We start from the raw sequence: 14,130 nt of genomic DNA, 5'->3' as shown, positions 1-14,130 counted from the left end.
CTGTAACACCCTCCGCCGGAGCGGAGGGCCACCTGCCACCCCGAAGCCTTCCCAGCTAACCCGGAGCCAGTCGCAGCACACCACCGTGGAGGAAATGCGCCCTGCGGGGGCCGGGTAGGGCCCGGACGCCGGTCCCGCGGAGGGGGTCCAGAAGTCCTGGTCCACCGACCTTCCCGACGTGTTGAATCCTCCATAGAAAACCAAATAGGGTTCTGGCTCAATTGGCAGCAAGGCCAAACCAAATATCATCAAAAAACAGAACAAAAGCCAATGCTGCATTTAATTCACCTATACTTTAGATGGTGGACTGAGTGAAACAGTAACACTAAAAACCACTTTTTCCGTTGGATTTAATCCAGAAAATATTTTACATTTTATGCATTTTCAATTATTGAAGCATATTCATTATAGAAACAGAGAAAATAAACAACATTACCACAACAATGACGACATTTTGACTAAATTTTATGCAATTCAACACCAATACATATAAACTACACTCAACCATATAAACGTCTCAGTCATACTACTCAACCATCCTCACTAGACAATATGCATGTTGAAACAATAATAAACAATCAATAAACAAACAGGCCATCAGTAGACAAAACTTAGCATAGTTGTAAATCACTACACTGTATTATTTAGAAAAGATTGGCCAAAGGCGGAAAGGTCTACGCGTTTCGAATCCCTCTATGTACGGGGATTCTCATCAGGACCAACACTTTGCTGAAACAAAACAGAGAAAATGTTTTACTAAAGTGACCCCACTCTATTGTGTTTGTGGCTGCATGTGTTTAGCTAAGTTCTTACCTTATACTAAAAGCCGAAGTTTTCAAAGTTGTTACTACTTCAACCCGTAGCCTAAATGAATAAAAGAACCAACATTTTGTCACCTCTTCGTGTCTCTATGACAAAGAAAGAAGGAGAACAGACCATATATAAAACTAGCCCATCTTACTTGTAAGGCTGTGGTATACGAGAGAACGTGGAAAATCAGAAAGTCTTCTCTCCTCACTTGTGTTTCAAACGGCAACAAACGCTTGGTAAATAGCCAGTCTTACTTCAGTTGAAAACAAATCTCGACGTGCGTTCAATCTAAAAAACGAACGATGCTATCTGTCAGTATGTCCTTTCATGGTGCGTACTGTAATGCTTAGTTTTTACGGAGGCATTTTTAGTCTTACCTCGAAGAGCGTAAGCATGAAGGGTCTAAAGAACTCCTTTCTTCGCTGTGCTTCATACAACAATGGATGCTCCAAAGGGGCGACCAAAGGGGTCTCTGACTGACGTGGAGAACAAATCTCGGCGTGATTCAATCTGGGGAAACGAGCGGCACAAACCGATCAATGTGTGCCTACGTGTTGATTAATATATTGCGGGGCCATCAAGGAGGCAACAAAAGTCTTACCTCAAAGAGCGTGAATGCTCAAGTCTCTTTGCTTAGGTGGCCAGCCTCCATATTGGTGCGAGCTGTAAGAGACCCTTCCCAGCAATCATTTAAGCGTTCTGACGTGCGCAAACGATTGGACTACAAGTCTCATGGGAATTGTAGTTTTACAAGATGTTTCAGTGCGTTTCTTTTTTTATTTTTTGTTTTTAAGGCACAAAAGTTTGGAAAAGGACGAATTTTGACGATTCAATTCAAAGAGAGCGTGAATACTCGAGACTTTTTCCTTGGATGGCCACGCTGCATGGTAATGCAATCTGCAAGAGATAAGGAGTTCACAGGCGGCTAGACTACGAATCTGATGGGAATTGTAGTTTTCACAAGGTGTTTCATTGCGTTTTTTGAAAGCACTGAAGCTAGAAATGAAACAAACTTTATCAGTTCAATTTGTATATGCAACAGATTTGCTGGATCCTAGGTTGTAGATCTCAGAAAGTTCATTTAATCCATTAGTGGACGTATTAAATTTGATAATGAGCATGGCTTCTCTTTTGAGTAATTTAACATACAAGTCGCCACCTCGCTGATCTTGTTCCACTTTGGAGATGACTGTCCATTTTAATTCCTTTTCTGTGTGGTTCTTCGAGTGCCAATGATTGACCAACGGGGCATTTTGCACATTTTTGCGAATTCTTGATTTATGTTGCTGAATTCGATTCCTTACCTCCTGGTTGGTCTTTCCAATGTACAGTTTATTACATGGACAACAGATGCCATAAACTACAAATTTCGATTTACAGTTAGAGAAGGTCTCATGTTTCCAATGTATACCGTTGTGAGAGAATAGGTTTCCTTCAATAGTTGAGTCACAACAGACACATGTGCCGCACTTATGGTGTCCCTGTATTGGCGGAAGGCTCAACAGATTTCTTATATCAGGGCCTTTTATTCTGGGTAGTGCTGCTCGCTCTATCTGATTGGCAATACTTTTATCCTTCTTAAAGGCAAATAAGGGAATTACGTTTAATGTTTTGTCCAAATTCTTTACCAGGTGCCAATTTTGATTAATGATCTTTTTAAACCAATTGGATGTTGGACCAAATGTAGAGACGCATACAATTCTCTCATTTTTCGGTTTGTCGCGTCTTTCAAGTAAAGCTTCTCGTGGTGTCCACCAGGCTCGTTTGATAGCTTTTTTCAAAAGTTTTTTTGGGCTATCCTCTAGCCAATAAGTTAACCTTTAGTTTTTCCGCATGGAGAAAATATTCATCTTTAAATGAACAATTTCGTCGAATGCGCAAAAATTGCCCATAAGGCAAGTTTTCTCTTAGACTGCGTGGGTGATTGCTTGAATAATGCAAGGCTTTATTTCTGTCCGTTTCCTTCCTATATAATGTAGTCATTAGGCGTCCATCTGTAGGGTACACCTCAACATCCAGGAATGCCATTTTAGATTTAGAGTAATTCATGCTGAATTGAATATCAGGTGTTCTATTGTTAAGCCAATTGAAGAATGCTTGTAGCTTATCTTCTTCTCCGGTCCAATTCATAAAAACATCGTCGATGTACCAGACCCAACTGCCAATAAAATCTGCAAAGGGGTTGTTATTATGAACAAAACGGTCTTCATACTTGGACATATAGAGAACTGCTAGTTCCGGGGAAAAGGGACAACCCATAGCCACACCTTTGACTTGATAGAAAAAATCATCTTTGAAACAGAAGTAGTTGTTTTTTAAGGCAAAGGTTGCTAATTCCATAATGAATTGGGTAGGAATTTTCTCAGGTTTGGGTCTACTGTCCAAAAATGTTTGAATCACCGCTAGCCCTTCATCCTGCGGTATCTCCGTGTAAAGTGATGTGACATCTAACGTCACTAGAAAGTGCGTGTTTTCATCAAAATCCATTGTCTCCAGTTTATTTAAAAAATCGGTGCTGTCTTTTAGATAAGATTTGACCTCACTCATAAATAGTTTTTAGAAAAAGTCCACGAATGTTGAGATAGGTTCTGTTAGTGATTCACACCCGGAGACTATTGGTCTCCCCGGCGGATGGTGTTGATCTTTATGTACTTTTGGTAGTACGTAAAAAATTGGGGTTCGAGGATGTGTATTTTTCAAATATTCGTATTCTTTTTTGCCCAGAAATCCTTGGTCAAATCCTCTTTGGAGCATATGAAAGAGTTTGCCTTGTAATTCACCTGTAGGATCTTTTGATATCTTCTTGTAGCAAAGTTCATTTGAGAGTTGTCTATTGACTTCTGTTGTGTAACGTTCAATTGCCCATATGACAATCAAACCGCCTTTGTCGGCTTGTTTTATTATTATCGATGAATCATGTTTCAGGTCAAGTAGGGCCTCTTTCTGAACATTGGTGATGTTAGGTTTTATATATTTCTTTTTTTTGTTTTTCTGCTTCAGCTATTGCTGAAAGAATCACTTTTTCAAAAATTATAACCTCTTTAGGGACTTTGGTAGATGGAGGACAGAATCTTGATTTTTTCTTTAATCCTGTTGTCTCTATAGTGTCTCTTGTGGGGTTCTCCGAAAATAACGTTTTTAACCGAATTTTGCGGCAGAACTCAATGAATTCTGTCTTAAGTTGGACGAAGTTGGTAGCTTTAGTTGGCACGAAGGATAAACCTTTTTCCAGTACACTAGACTCTGCGTCTGTTAAGACTTTGTCTGATAGATTAAAGATTGGTGATATGTTCAGTTCTTGTAATTGTGGCGCCTTGTTGACATTTCCCATGGCTGGTTTGTATAGCTGGATCTCCCTCGAGGTTTCCGTTGGCCTCTCCCTAAAAAAGGCGGTTGCTGTTGGAAGTTTTGTTGGAAATTGCCTCTTCTATTGAAGTCCGGACGACTATTAGAGTTGTCTATGTCACTTCCACTCGATGAGGATGATGTTTCCGAAAATGTGATAAAGTTATTTCTTGACCTGCCTTGGTAGTCGGGCAGGAATTTTCGTGATTCTGGTCTTGAGTAGAAATCAATCTGCAAATGAGGATAGGCTTTATCCAATGAAAAATTCTTTTTATCCTTTTCGAATTTGTTGCTTTTTTGATTGATCGAATAATCCTTAAACTCTAAGATTTCTTTTTCTACTTTCTCTAAAAGAGCCTTTGCGTCCGTAATAAGTTGATTGGATTTGATCTCACTTTCCAAGTTGGCAATTTCCTCTAATTGCTGTTTGGACAATCTTTGAGCCGTCTCTACTGTGAGAACCATTAGGTCTCTACTGCATTTGGTTTCAATTAGGCTGTATCCTTTTTTATAGATTGGGTCGTCTGTGAATATAACCGGTACATTGCGAATCTGAAGGCCTCCTGGAATTGTTCCGGCTCTCAAATGTTCTATTAGAAAATGGCCGTGTAAATCCGTCCTGATTTGTTTTTTCTTGAGTCTTATAAGTCTGTCGGATTCATTATTAATTTTGGCTGTAGAGCTCAATGCAGTCGACGCAAACAATGGTGGATCATTTAATAATTTCAAAATGTGTTCTTCACTATATGCAAAGGTGTCATGATCTGTCATAATTTAAGCGAACAAAACAAAACACTGCCACAAACTCACTCCCTTTATTGACAACAATACAAAGACAAACTGCCACTTGATATTTGAAAGGTGAGCCCGCGCCAAACGGCCGCTCCCCATCAAAGACTACAACTAGAAGGATACAATTTCACCTCACAACAAACCTCGCGGGTATGCACCCGCTAGACAACCTAGAAAACCAAATAGGGTTCTGGCTCAATTGGCAGCAAGGCCAAACCAAATATCATCAAAAAACAGAACAAAAGCCAATGCTGCATTTAATTCACCTATACTTTAGATGGTGGACTGAGTGAAACAGTAACACAAACAACCACTTTTTCCGTTGGATTTAATCCAGAAAATATTTTACATTTTATGCATTTTCAATTATTGAAGCATATTCATTATAGAAACAGAGAAAATAAACAACATTACCACAACAATGACGACATTTTGACTAAATTTTATGCAATTCAACACCAATACATATAAACTACACTCAACCATATAAACGTCTCAGTCATACTACTCAACCATCCTCACTAGACAATATGCATGCTAAAACAATGATAAACAATCAATAAACAAACAGGCCATCAGTAGACAAAACTTAGCATAGTTGTAAATCACCACACTGTATTATTTAGAAAAGATTGGCCAAAGGCGGAAAGGTCTACGCGTTTCGAATCTCTCTATGTACGGGGCATGCAGCCACAAACACAATACAGTGGGGTCACTTTAGTAAAACATTTTCTCTGTTTTGTTTCAGCAAAGTGTTGGTCCTGATGAGAATCCCCGTACATTGCATAAAATTTAGTCAAAATGTCGTCATTGTTGTGGCAATGTTGTTTATTTTCTCTGTTTCTATAATGAATATGCTTCAATAATTGAAAATGCATAAAATGTAAAATATTTTCTGGATTAAATCCAACGGAAAAAGTGGTTGTTAGTGTTACTGTTTCACTCAGTCCACCATCTAAAGTATAGGTGAATTAAATGCAGCATTGGCTTTTGTTCTGTTTTTTGGTGTTGAATCCTCCAGGCGGACTGCACGTACCCCACCCGTTTACCTCTCGATGGGGTCACGCCCTCTTGAACTCTCTCTCTTCAGAGTTCTTTTCAACTTTCCCTTACGGTACTTGTTGGCTATCGGTCTTGCACCCGTATTAGTTTACCACCAGCTTTGGGCTGCATTCCCAAGCAACCCGACTCCGAGAAGACCCGATCCCGGTGTGCCGGGGGCCGCTACCGGCCTAACACCGTCCGCGGGGTGAGCCTCGATCAGAAGGACTTGTGACCCCTGAGTGACACCGGGGAGTCGGTCTTCTGTACGTCACATCTCCCGTGCTGGCCGCCAGGCGGGGATTCAGCGCTGGGCTCTTCCCTCTTCACTCATCGTTACTGGGGGAATCCTGGCTAGTTTCTATTCCTCTGCTTAGTAATATGCTTAAATTCAGCGGGTCGCGACGTCTGATCTGAGGTCGTAGTCGGAAGAAAAACACCGGAGCGTCAGGGGAAGCCGCCGGGGGAGGCCAGGCCCCTGCCAGAGCAGGGGCCTGGTGTCCAGGCAGTGCACACGCCCTCTTTCCCCGGATCGGATCTGGAGGGGGTTAGCCCTCCCTGGGAAGCTGGCCGCAGAGGTGGGCGCCCGAGGCACATGCACGCGGACAGCCGGTGGGACACCACAGACAGCCACGCGCGGCATGCAGCCAGGCGCCCTGGGACAGGCCTGGGGCGGATTGGTCGCCTGGCCCCTTCTCGGGGGCCAGGCATGCCAGCGGCATACCTCCGGCTGATTTAATGAGCCGTTCTCAGTTTCACTGTACCGACCGTGTGTACTTACACGAGCCAGGGCCCCCAGGCCCAGAGGCGAAGGGGATGCCTCCCTGGGCCCGCCGGACCCCATCCCTGGCACCCTCCCACACGGCAGGACTGAGGACAGAGCCCGGGGTGGGGAGGCCACCCTCCACAGGGCTCTCAGGGGACCTGGCCGGAGCTCCTGAACCCAGCCATGCAAGGGGAGGCTCCCCGGGCACAACAGAACCCCGTCCTGGGCCTTTGGCAGGGCGGCAGGCCGGGGGACAGGGCCTAGGGCCAGAGCACCTGACCTGGGGCCCGGTGGGGCCCCTGGACCCATCCGGGGCTCCCAGGTCCAGAGATGCAGGGGAAGCCTCCCCGGGCCCGCCGGACCCCGTCCCGGGTAACCTGCCATGTGGCAGGAACGAGGATGGAGCCCGGGGTGCGGAGGCCGCCCTCCCCAGGGCCCTCAGGGGACCGGCCGGAACTCCTGAACCCAGCCAAGCAAGGAGAGGATCCCCGGGCACAACAGAACCCCGTCCAGGGCCTTTGGCAGAGCGGCAGGCCGAGGGACAGGGCACCGGGCCGGAGCACCTGACCCAGGGCTCGGCGGGGCCCCTGGACCCAGCCAGGGCTCCCAGGCTCAGAGGTCCAGAGGAAGCCTCCCTGGGCCCACCAGACCCCATCTCGGGCAACCTGCCATGCGGCAGGCCCGAGGACGGAGCCCGGGGTGCGGAAGCTGCCCTCCCAGGGGCCCTCAGGGGACCTGGCTGGAGCTCCTGAACCCAGTCAAGCAAGGGGAGGCTCCTCGGGCACAACAGAACCCTGTCCTGGGCGTTTGGCAGAGAGTGGCAGGCCGGGAGATGGGGCCCTGGGCCAGAGCACCCGGGGCGTTGTGGGGCCCCTGGACGCAGCAGGGGCTCCCAGGCCCAGATGCACAAGGGAAGCCTCCCCGGGGCTGCTGGACACCATCCCCCGCAACCTGCCACGCAGCAGGACCGAGGACAGAGCCCGGGGTGGGGAGGCCGCCCTCCCCAGGGCCCTCAGGGGACCTGGCCGGAGCTCCTGAACCCAGCCAAGCAAGGCGAGGCTCCTCGGGCACAACGGAACCCCGTCCCGGGCCTTTGGCAGAGAGTGGCAGGCCGGGAGATGGGGCCCTGGGCCAGAGCACCCGGGGCGTTGTGGGGCCCCTGGACGCAGCCGGGGCTACCAGGCCCAGATGCACAAGGGAAGCCTCCCCGGGGCTGCTGGACACCATCCCCCGCAACCTGCCACGCAGCAGGACCGAGGACAGAGCCCGGGGTGGGGAGGCCGCCCTCCCCAGGGCCCTCCGGGGCCCCAGCCGGAGCTCCTGAACCCAACCAAGCAAGGGGAGGCTCCCTGGGCACAACAGAACCCCATCCCGTTCCTTTGGCAGAGCAGCAGGCTGGGGGACAGGGCCCAGGGCCGGAGCACCCGACCCAGGGCCCGGCGGGGCTCCTGGACCCAGACGGGGCTCCCAGGGCCAGGGGCGCAGGAGAAGCCTCCCCGGGACTGCGGGACCCCATCCCGGGCACCCTGCCACGCTGGATGGGGGGGAGGAGTTGTCCAGGCATAGCTCATCTGGTCCCCAGCAGAGAACCGCCAGCCCGGGAGGGGTGTTCCTGCATACCCTGCCCCTACTAATCCGGAGGAAAGCTACCCCTCTTTCTGGGAACCCGTGCGCACGGCGGGACTCAGGGGACCCTGGGCGCAAACATGCCCGACCTCCTGGAGCCCCGGCTGGGATCCGGAAGGTAAATGAGCCCTCATCGGGACTCCCAGGGGGGCCCGGCCATCTGGTCACCCCATTGAAAAGCATTGCGTGCAACCAGATGGCCGAGGGGAAAGGTGCGACCAGATGGCCAGGACCGAAAGGACGCCCATCTGCCCACTCCGAGCCGAGCCATAGCGGTAGGGCTCCCGCCTGCCCTTGGAGGTCTCCGGGGCCCTGCACCAGGGACCCTTGTCCCGGGCAGATGGACACTTGGCAGGCCGCAGACGGGGGCTGCCACACCCTAGGCCCTGACCGAAACCCAGGCCCTGTGGCCGGTCCCTGCTTCTCAACCCAGCCTGGCCGGGGAGATCGGGGAGCCTGCCCAGGCACGAAGGACTCCTGTCCCGGGCCACATACCCACAGGACGTGCGCTCGTTCTCCACACATTTTTTCCATAATTCTGTGTAGAGGCCTTACGCCAATTCTGCCCAGCCCTAGTTGACAGCCTCCTCGATGATGATGTAGGAACTCGGATCGCAGCCTTGCAGCTCCCCAGAACCGACACATCGCCTCATCTGCACCATGCATCCTTGATGCTCTGCAACCAGGTACTGCGTGACTAAAAGGGTTTCTTTAGCCGGCCCACACTTCATCACGGTTGGCCTGAACTTGTGACTTTGTTCCGGTCTGACACAACAAATATTTACAGTTGGCGCTTTGTGCTTTTTGGCGCTATTTTCAGTTAAATCTTTAAAATGGCATATTGCTGGTCCTACTGATTGATGTTTTGTCGTTTTGGTCTTGTTTTATTTATGAAAATGTATTCTCATTTTCTAATTGGGCATGGGTACATTTTTGTGGTGTGTTTTCACTGTGTTAATGTATGAAGTGCTGCACAAACACTTTACATGCTGTCTCTGAGTTAAGCCTGACTTCTCTTTGCCAAACTACCAAGGGTTCACCACAGGTTAATTTAGTGTTTGCTTGTGTTTTCACCCTGACAATCATTGTGGTTACTACTTGAGTAGGGCGCCCTCAACCAGTAACACAATTTCTTACAGATTCCAGCTGGTCACTTGCCTCTTCAATCTCATGATTGCTACCGTTCTAGTGCATTTCAGCATGGTAACCAAGGGCAGCAGATCATTAAATGGAAGTGAAGGTGCCGGTCAGCCATGTTTAATCTTTCTCATGTAGTAATATGATGGAAATGAAGGTATATTATATCCTAGCTAAGATCATTTAGCTGTATTTTCTGGGAAAAGTGAAGCCTCACAAACTTGATTGCATTACATGCATGTCAAACCTCCGAAATGAAATCATTCAAATCTTCACCACGTCCCTTAACATAACTCAAGCAACATTTGACTCTACCCATTGATCATTTGCTCACTGATGACAACCTAAAAAAATAAGTTACTTACCTTAAGTTACTTACCTTTAATAACACCTTATCTGGTAAAGAAGGAATCTAGCTGCCGATTCCTTATCATAGAATTCTCCCCAGGCGCCAGACTGGATTCTGACATTTTTGTACAGCAGTACCTCTGCGCATCGGTAGTGGGCGTTGAGTGACTCATTAGTGACGTCCTCCAGAAATGATGTCAACGAAGTCCATATAAGCCCTCTTCCAACACTCTGACATCTGTTTCTTCTGTGACTACCTTTCGCACTCTCAACACGAAGCCACTTTTAGAAACTGCACATGGAAACAGTGTGCCAAAAATAAATAACATTTCTGTTAAAAAAAGTAAGATCCCGATAAGAACAATTAGAAATGCCAAGAAAGGGATCTTGTAGGTAACAGGACCAACAGTTCACAGAGAGGGTTGGCTCAAGGTATCTGCGGATAGATCCTGTCTCTACCAGATAAGGCGCTACCAAAGGTAAGTAACTTTTTTATCTGATAAAGACATCTAGCTGAAGATTCCTTATCTCAGAATTAGATACCCAAGCAATGCCATACTTGGAGGCGGGTCTGCGAACTGGACCATAGAATCACAGGTAAAGCAAATAAGATGCTCCACCAGAAGAATTGTGGGAAGTCCTCATGAGAAACATGCGGACAACATTACCCACAAAAAACACTTCATAAAAATAATACTATGTATCCCTGTCAAAGGTAATCAACTCATGACTGTACAAGGCTAGGAAGCCAAATACATCAATCAGTGTCCCAAATTAGAGCATTAGTTCTATGATGTGGAACTGAGAACGTGATCTAACTGTAATCCTTCACAAGTGGATAAAACTCAGGGGCAAGGACATCAACCCATACCTCTGCATTAAATCAATAGCACTTAGTTGTAGAATCTAACCCTTCCCCGAGATCACAGCAGAAGAGGATTCTCAGAACACACCCACATGAAGAGAGAGAGAGAAAGAGTGTAAGGGTGCAGAACCTCTAAAATGCCAAACAAAAGCATTGCAAAAATGGCACTACGACAGATGGAAGAAATCACTCTCAGACAGAGAAATCCCTCGCAGAGAGAAAACCACCTCCGGGACTACGTAATGCAGGAGCCCCTAGATTAAGAGAGTGGAAATGTATATAGCAACAACCAGTTCAATATGGATCTAGAGTCACAAAAAGGAGTGCAGCAATAAAAGCAGACATGCACTCCTTATAGACATATGTATAACATAACTGTATATACATCATCAATATACATACAAATATAGAAATATGCCCTCCTACACACCAGATCATCCAGATACCACAAGTGTCATCGTCCCATCGGGAAACAAACCCTCAGTGTCCCTTGACAGGCTGCAAGACAAAACAGTGTAGGAACAAGAAACCTCTGAATAAAAGAGGTATCCATTGAAAGGTAAATATAGCTCCCAACAATAATGGTAATATACCAAGAATGCACAAAGTGAAAACTATAAATACACAGATATTATCAACAGCTGCATAACCAGCAATCATAATACCATGTAAGAGTAGTGAGGGAGTGTGAAGAACATCACTTATTCCAGAACAACAGTGACAATTGCGTGTAAGTGAACTTGACAACCTGACAAAGCTACCAAGAGGTGGGTATCCAAAAAGAATAAAAGAAAACAGCAGCTGTAATAACTTCTGCCATAAAAGGGGAATAAGACCATCAGCAAGTTCTATTCGGCAACAGTTGAAATAACGGCCAACATACAAAAGGTCCTAACCAACCACTGATTTCAGGTAGCCAAACTCGACTAACATTCTTGATAAGAGATAAAGCATGACCATCATAAAGGGAGGATGTCCCATGAAATGGAAAGGTGGATGGCAGTGATAGAGCCATCACAAAGAGTACGGCCAGAAAGTAACGTCCCAAACTGGCACACAATGTACTCTTTACTAAAAAAAGGGAATACCCATCTCATCCTCTAAGGAAGAAAAAGAAAAAAGAAAAGGAAAAAGAAAAGGAAAAAAGAAAAGGAGAAAAGAAAAGGAAAAAGAGAAGGAGGAGAAGAAAAATTAGTCCTACAGATGAAAATCACAATTAAGGTAAAATAAGGTTTAACAGACTTTGAGGGACCAAATCCCTTTCACAACCTATGAGGACGGGAAAAAGCTCCAGGGAAAAGATTGTAAGAAAGACCTCCTTTTTCTTCCTCAGAAGACAGGAACTATAACGTTAAAGTAACACATTCCAGAAGGAAATCTTAGATGAAGGTTAGCCACCAAACCATCAACAATTAGCAAAAAGATGCCAACATCTAAGAAAAACCAGACAGTAAGAAAATGCTCATATTGCAAATAGTATTGGTAATTTACCAATATCTATGGAAAGCAAGAAATATAAAGCATTCCCGATATGAGAAGAAATACAACTTCTCAAGCAACGGAAAGAGAAAAGGTGACAGGGAAAGTGGCACCAGAACAGGGACATCTCGAAACAGAGGTGAAATCCGAAACATGGCATTAAACAGACCTTCACCACTCATAGCCTAGGAAGGAACTAGAAAGAGCTTTGTCAGAAAATCCTACAAAACGTAAACCACCATAAAAAGTCCAGGTCCAAGTTAAATCCTGTTCAGCCACGGAATCTTCCACTCTCTCCAATTCGTCCTATATGGAAAGAAGATAGTGATCAGTTTAAGAACACCCCATAGCTAGGAAAATAACCGACATGAAGGGTGCAGAAGAAGAAATGAAATTAACATATCACTGGTGCGTAGCGTAACCACTAACACTCCATGTTCAAACACAGATTGAAGTCCCTACAAGAGAACTTAAGTATACAGAGGAAAAACCCTCAAGTGCCCAAAAAGCATAATAAGGATGATCCCTGCAGGACAGGGAATAAGAACACATTGCATCCGCACAACTCAGACAAGGTACTCATATTAGAAAACGTACTTAGGTAGAAACCCAGCTGCAGCAAAAGAATACATTAGTACAGGTGTATACAAATTTACAAAAAAACATATGTCCCAGATTACTGGAAACTTAACATGTCTCTGACAAAAGTACCTACAGCAAGCAGAAATAGCACACCGGGCATCACCTTTTAAAGGAAAGATTGAAAGGGAAAGACAATGGGTGTCAAGTCAAGTCAAGTCAAGTCAATAAATTTATATAGCGCGCTACATACCCAGAGGGTCTCAAGGCGCTTGAAGAAGGGTGGGGACTTACTTGTCAAATATCCACGTTTTAAGTTGCTTTCTGAATGCTAGGTGGTTCTGAGTAAGGCGAAGGTGAGTGGAAGTGAGTTCCAGGTTTTAGCTGCCAGGTAGGAGAAGGATCTACCTCCCATGGTGGTTTTGTTGATGCGAGGTACAGTGGCAAGGGCCTGGTTGGAGGATCGTAGCTGGCGGGGGGGGGGGGGTGTAGAAGGACAGTCGTGTGTTGAGGCATTCGGGTCCGATTTCGTAGAGTGCTTTGTGTGCGTGGGTTAGGAGGCGGAAAGTAATCCTCTTATTGACGGGGAGCCAGTGGAGGCTTTTCAGGTGACCAGAGATGTGTTCTTTACGCGCAGCCTAGCTGAAGCGTTCTGGATGCGTTGGAGTTTTTTCTGGAGTTTTGCGGTGGTACCGGCGTAAAGTGTGTTTCCGTAGTCCAGTCGGCTCGTGACCAGAGCGTGGGTGACTGTTTTTCTAGTTTCGGTGGGGATCCAGCGAAATGTTTTTTTGAGCATGCGAAGAATGTTGAAGCAAGATGAAGAAACGGCGTTGACTTGTCTGTTCATCGAGAGTGAGGAATCCAGGATGACGCCCAGGTTCCGTGCGTGGTCTGTCGGGATGGGTGCTTTTCCAAGGGCCTCTGGCCACCAAGAGTCATCCCAGGCGGAGGGGGAGGTGCCTAGGATGAGGATTTCTGTTTTGTCTGAGTTCAGTTTCAGACGGCTGTGTTTCATCCATTCGGCTACTTCTTTCATTCCTTCATGCAGGTTGGTTTTGGCGGTGTTAGGGTCTCTGGTGAGTGATAAGATCAGTTGAGTGTCGTCGGCGTAGGAGATGATGTTGAGGTTATGTTGGCGTGCGATGACCGCGAGGGGGCTCATGTATACGTTGAAGAGGGTGGGGCTGAGTGAAGATCCTTGTGGTACGCCGCAGATGACTTCAGTGGCCTCTGACTTGAATGGTGGAAGGCGGACTCTCTGGGTTCTTCCGGTGAGGAACGAGGTGATCCATTCCAGTGCTTTTCCTTGGATCCCGACGTTTCTGAGGCGTTGTAAAAGGGT

General features: G+C 46.6%; 1 pseudogene; it reads right to left on the bottom strand.

The window, feature by feature from the left end:
• The window catches only part of LOC146860511 (28S ribosomal RNA), a 9,456-nt pseudogene extending 3,046 nt beyond the window's left edge, over positions 1 to 6,410 (bottom strand).
• Positions 6,411 to 14,130: the final 7,720 nt, after the last annotated feature.

Source organism: Triturus cristatus, chromosome 3_1, assembly GCF_964204655.1.
Source record: "Triturus cristatus chromosome 3_1, aTriCri1.1, whole genome shotgun sequence".
NCBI classification, from domain to species: Eukaryota; Metazoa; Chordata; class Amphibia; order Caudata; family Salamandridae; genus Triturus; species Triturus cristatus.
This window is presented reverse-complemented; position numbering and strand designations above follow the sequence as displayed.